Source organism: Rutidosis leptorrhynchoides, chromosome 2 (assembly GCF_046630445.1).
Source record: "Rutidosis leptorrhynchoides isolate AG116_Rl617_1_P2 chromosome 2, CSIRO_AGI_Rlap_v1, whole genome shotgun sequence".
NCBI lineage: Eukaryota > Viridiplantae > Streptophyta > Magnoliopsida > Asterales > Asteraceae > Rutidosis > Rutidosis leptorrhynchoides.
The window spans coordinates 409,680,552-409,687,026 of NC_092334.1; the positions used below are offsets into that span (position 1 = coordinate 409,680,552).

At 36.9% G+C, this 6,475-nt stretch overlaps 1 non-coding gene across 1 annotated transcript; it reads right to left on the bottom strand.

Annotated features, from left to right (window-relative positions):
* Window positions 1-2,585: 2,585 nt before the first annotated feature.
* LOC139895513 (small nucleolar RNA R71) lies at window positions 2,586-2,692 on the bottom strand. The gene has a single exon (XR_011775949.1). It is a non-coding gene; the product is annotated as a small nucleolar RNA R71 (small nucleolar RNA).
* Between the last annotated feature and the right edge of the window lie 3,783 nt (window positions 2,693-6,475).

Genomic DNA, 6,475 nt, shown 5'->3' on the forward strand with positions numbered 1-6,475 from the left:
ATATGGCAAACATTCACAAAATTAGAGTCACCAATCTTGAAATTAATAGTATGTCTCATTTCCATTTAACTTTAGAGTCACCAAAGTTGGAGGGGATTAACATGAACCTTGTTTCAAGTTGACAACCTAATATCGCTCCATTTATATATGTTTTATTTCGCGATATCTACCTCACTTTGCTCGGCTTATGACTATCTTGGAGCCTATTTTGTGTGCTATTGAGCTAAATGGTAAATTAAGGGCTAAGGAGTTGATTTGGTGTAAAATTGACCAAATCTTGGGCAAAATTGGCTAAGGAAATGGAAAGTGCAGAATCAGCATCAAAAGCGCCGCTCCTCATTCAAGGGCGCCGCTCCAGTGAGCCAAAAGCGCCACACCAACTAAAAAAGCGACATTCTCATGCACATTTCAGCTCCATTTTCCTCCAGTGAGCAAAAGCACCGTTCCTACAGTGAAAAGCGTCGCTCCTATTTAGCCAAAAGTGTCGCTCCTCAACAAAAGCGTCGTCCCTGTTTAGAGCTAAAAGCGGCGTTCCTGATCAAAAGCGCCGCTCCTCATTAAAGCTAAAAGCGCCGCTCCTGACCAAAAGCTGCACTCATGTCGCTGTTTCAGCCTAGATTTTCAGCACTATAAAAGGAACGAGATTAGGTCATTTTTCATATGCATCTTAGGGAGCAGCTGCTTAAGGTCCAAATTTCACATACAAAACCCTAATTTCATCATCCATTGGTGTTTAAGGGTGGATTCAAGGAAGCTAGCTCAAGATTCATCATTGTTTAGATTAGATCTTCATCTTCTTTACATTTTGGGTTGTAATCTTCACTTTACTTCTCATATATTGCATTGATTACTTGTAATAACTTGAAAATGATAATGATTTACATTTCTATGCTTATTATTAGTTTAATTTTAGCTATGATTGGCTAAATCTCTTGTGTTTGCTTATCTATGAATCTCTAATGCTAGTGTTTGCCCCAAATCAATTGATTATTGTTGTTTGAATGAATTACATGATCATGTGTTGTTGAGTTAGCTAAAGATCCATTGCTATGAGTTTATTTTAGGCTTAACTTTGATTACATATGTTGTGTAGCTCTCTCAGTGATTTGAGAAGTGAATCAATATGTGCTTCAACACCTTAGGTGATCTAGACAACTAGCTTAGGAATTGCAAGTGATTGTGTTCTTGATCTAGGTTGGTTTTCAATTGGCTTCTAGTCAACAGAGTAATGCCGATTATCTTAAGTGATTTCGATAGTTGGGGGTTTTAAGTGATTTCAACCCAATCTCAATCTCAATGACCAAATCATGCTTAACTCGATCTTAGGATATAAAGTATGTGAATTCGTGGAGTATCATTTGATTTGAGGTTTAGTAGTAATGTTAAATATTTAATAGTTCAACAACTAATGAGATAGCAAAATCGGCAAAACGGGGCAAGCCAAGCATATAGAGGATTAGATAAGTGAACACGTCTTAGTTAATTTGTTTTAAGTCTTAATACTTCACTACTTGTTTCTTGCTACTAGTTTAATTGATAAATTTAGGTTTGTTTAATTGCGCAAGTTTTAGTTGTTAGTTGATATCAATCGAAACCCCTCAATCAAACAAACCCTAGGACAATTGATAGTTTCAAATATCCGACTTAAACCGCTTCCCTTAGGACGAACTTGATAAGAATACTTACATTAAAGTGCTATAATAACTGGGTTCTAAGTGCTCGTTAGTTGTGTGTGCTTGATTGTAGTGTTTGAATCACATATAAATTTAGAGGGTAAAAGATGTATATCGCACGAACGCAACACACTTTCTTGGCGCCGCTGCCGGGGATGCGGTTAGCCTAGTTGGTTATTTGGTTTAAACTTTTAATTGTTCGATCCTTTCGTAGGGGTTTACTCTTACGGAAGTTACTTTTCGCATTTTATATTATTATTTTCGTTTGAAAAACCGCTTGTGTTTGTGTTGTGATTGAAGGATAGGTACCTTTGGTGTATGAAAACAAGGTCTCACAAGGATCAAGAGTTCACACATCCATTCTCCGATCCGGAAAGACACGTGCACGGGGTTTATAATCGTAGAGAAGAAAGGGTATTAAGAAAGAATTTTGAAGCTTTGCTATTTTGTTTAGAAGAGATGGATCCAAACGGTAATCCGATTCACGATGAAGAGGGCAATCCTAATGGTCCTCCGGTTAATCAAGAATTATTGAATGATCCAAACGACATACCAATGTGGAACGCTAGATTAGTTGCACCAACAATGATATCACCTGCTATTACAAAACCACCAATTGAAGCGGATAATTGGAAGATCGAGGGTAACTTTTTCACGTTTATCAAGGATACATACTTTCTTGGGTTGATAGATGAGAATCCGTTCGAACATATTCAACACTTTAATGATCTTTGTGATATTTACAAAACCAAAAACGTTACCGATGACGCTTTTAAGCTAAGGGCATTCCCCTTCACATTTCAAGGAGACGCAAAAGCTTGGATGCGAAGTTTACCATCCAATTCCATAAGGTCTTTTCAAGAATTAACAAACGAGTTTATCAATCATTTCTTTCCACCGTCAAAAGTAGAGCGACTTAGAATGGAGATTAATGGGTTCACACAACGGGGTGGTGAGAGTTTGTATGATGCATGGGTTCGATTCAAGAAGCTACTAAGAGCTTGCCCACCGCATGGTTTGACGAAGAAGGAGTATATCAACACATTCTATTGGGGTTGTAATACTTTTACGAAGAAATATCTTGATTCTTCATCCGGTGGGGTATTTATGTACAAATCACCAAATGCGGCCGAAATTATGTTAAAAGACATCTCGGTCAACACGTATGAATGGGCACCTTCACCGCGAGATTTGACAAGGAAAAGTGTAGCACAAGTCGAGAGTGATAATGGGCAAGTGACGCTTGCAAGTTTGAACAATCAATTTCAAACATTTGGGAAAGAATTGAAGAAGATTCAACAAACGGTAGTTGCAATGCCAATAGGTTATCAAAGATGCGAGGGTCCACATCTCATTAAGAATTGTCCTCAAATTACTCAATGCAATCATGTTGATCTAGATGATATTCCCATGAATTCGGATGCTCATGTGAACTACGTGAGTAATCAAAACTACCAACGGGGAGGAACATCTAACCAAAGCTACTACAATCCTAATCAAAAACAAGTATCATTCAACAACCAAACCAATACACCACCCGGATTCACAAACCAAAACCGAAATCAAGGTTACAACAACTATAACCAAAACCGAAACAACAATTTCCAATACCAAAACCAACAACCTTGCAACAACCAACCTTACAACAATCAAGCCAATTCGAATTATTAAAATAACCAAGGTTATAGTCAATCACAAAATAACCAAGGTTACAATCAACAACCTCAACAAAACAATCAACAATCCCAACCTTCGAAGAGCTTAGAAGAAATCATACAAAACTACATCAAGAAGGTAGAATCAACCGAAGCTTTTATAATGAAAGAGAATGAGCTCTTAAAGCAACAACTTCGAAACCAACAAGCCTCCTTTCAAAACCTTGAGAGCACCGTTGGAAGAATTTCAAATCAAGTTGCCGAAAGACCACAAGGAACTTTACCTTCAAACACTCAAGTTAACCTGAATAATTACAACAACAACCGAAACAACCAACAAAACCACCAAAATAACACGAGAGTTATTCCTATCGAGAACAACACTACCAATCTAACCCAAAATCAAGCGAGTTCATCAAATCCTACCAATACTTATGCTCAAGTGAACTCGATTGATTCAACCGAAGAGGATCAATCCGAATACCCTCAAGCTTTCAAGTTCGACATTGAAGGAGACAAGTTTGATTTTGATGAAGTGTTAGAAATTGATACTATCAATTATGGGGTATTCAAGTTTTCAGAAGATTTGGACGATGCAACATTCATTCCCTACCAAGTTAAAAGTGTAATGTCCATGGAGGCTACCGAGTAGACAAGCAAGGAGTTAAAGGGTGATTTTGAGCAAATTCAATTGGGAAAGGTTGATAAAGAGCAAAAGGTCGAAACCTTATTGAATACAAAGGCGCAAAAGAACGAGGTCGAGGTTCTTGCTACATCAACTAAGGAGAAAAATGAGACACTGGTCTCACATCCTCAATCATTACCTCTTACACATCTAAATGATGTGGATTGTAAGTCAACCTTAACCGACAACAAAAATATTTATGTTAAACTCCCCTTGGCGGAGGTGCTTGGAAATATGCCCAACTATGGGAAATTTTTGAAGACACTCATGGCCAAAAAGGGAGATATTGAGCAAGCATCTACCGCTTTCTTGAAAAAGGAGTGTGATGGAATTTTAAATAAATGTAACCTACCATAAAAAATGGGTGATCCCGGACCTTTCCTTATCCCATGCAATGTAAACGGTTCGGAGATGCTCACATCTTTAGCCGATTCGGGGGCAAGTATCAACTTCATGCCCTACTCCGTTTACAAAAGGCTAGGCCTAGGTGACCTTTCACCCACTACAACGGGAGTTAAATTAATTGATCAATTAATTAACTCTAGTATGGGGATCACCGAAGACTTAATTGTTAAGGTGGGGGACATGGAATTTCCCATTGACTTTGTTATTATTGATATAAAGGAAGACCCGGTTGTGCCCCTTGTTTTGGGAAGGCCATTCTTGGCAACCGCGGGCTCTTTCTTTGACTTTAGAACCGGAAAATTGACTCTTCGGGATAAAGGAAAATGCATGAGCATAAAAACCAAACGTGTTAAAACACCATCAATGCCATTGACCACACCACAAGTTGTTGCTAGTGTGCAATGCATCACAAGCACAAGGCAAGTTGGTTCACTAACTAAAGGTAGTGGGGGATTAACCAAGGGAATTCAAGGTAAAGCCAAAAATTAAAACGACGTTGTTGACAAGTCTATGTGAAAGTTATTTGGGCAGGTGCATCGGGCTTCATCCAAAAAGGATGAACACTTGAGAAAACACCTAGTGTCAAACTTGTCAAAACATGAGAAAGTTAAACTTAAAGAGTTAATCAATGAAACTAAGGTAATGAATGCTTGGTTAATGTCAATGTTAAGTGGTGGCGGTAATGAAAATGTTTCCCTTAGCTCAAAGGGAAGCGAAGTTTACCACCCCGGGATTAGTTGAAATCTCAAGAGGATGGGCGTCGGGTGATAGACTCGTTAAAAACTTTCCACAATTATGTATATAATATCTTTTAATTGCATTCCATTTAGAATTGTATGATATTCCTTTTCTTAGTTGCATTTTTTATGTTTTTGCATTGCATGCATATGGGTAAAACCGGATAACGTCAAAATAGTTTGTGAATGGTTCAAAATGGACTTAAAATTGGAAAAAATTGCAATCAGGTTCAAAAGCGGCGCTTTTTGTAGTGACCCGTCCTAATCCATCTGGACAAAGTCTTTAACACCTGGTCCCATTGCGAGGTACTGACCTCTACATGATACGTTTTACAAACATTGCATTCATTGTAAAAGACAACTCATTTCAAAATAACCAAATGATATATGTTTTCTAATAATATGAATGACTAATCTGCCATGTACTTAATAACAGTCTTTTTAAACTCGACGACTTGAATGCAACGTCTTTTGAAACATGCCATGAATGACTTTAAGTAATATCTTTAAAATGAGCAAATGCACAGCGGGAGATTTCTTTAATACCTGAGAATAAACATGTTTAAAAGTGTCAACTAAAAGGTTGGTGAGTTCATAGGTTTATCATAAACAATAAAATTCAGTAATTTTAATAGACCACAAGATTTAAATACAGTACACCTATCTCGTGTACAAAACCATTTTTCATAAATGCTTGGCAGAGTAGGTTCGTATCCTTTTCTCCCCTGTAGGTTGCCTTGCGATTTTTAATAACCGTACACATTTCTCGTGTATAAAATATTACACATAACCTGTGTATAAAAATCATTCTCTCTATATATATATAACCTTGCTTGGTAACCAACCTTAACATATAAAGCGCATCATGAATATCCCCAAAATAAACAGAACTTTCAGTCTGTAATATACAAGTATCGTCTCTATATATATATATATATATATATATATATATATATATATATATATATATATATATATATATATATATATATATATAAACCTCGAAGTACTAAAGCAGTTCAAATTCTCTGACTGGGGCTGGTCAGTGCCCGTAGATCTACCTTTAGGATTCGCGTTAATTAGTGGCAATTATAACGTCCAACTAATTCTTAGGTTACCAAGCTATAATAATCAGGGGCGATATTCAATATAATAATCCACGGAACAACTCGTCTGTATAATAATTCATTAGAGGAATGTTTTGCTTGTGTCTATCGCGTCAAACATTTATAAAAACATTTCGTGTATTCTCAGTCCCAAAAATATATATTTCAAAAGTAAGTAAAAAGGGAGCATATGAAACTCAAGATACGATATTTT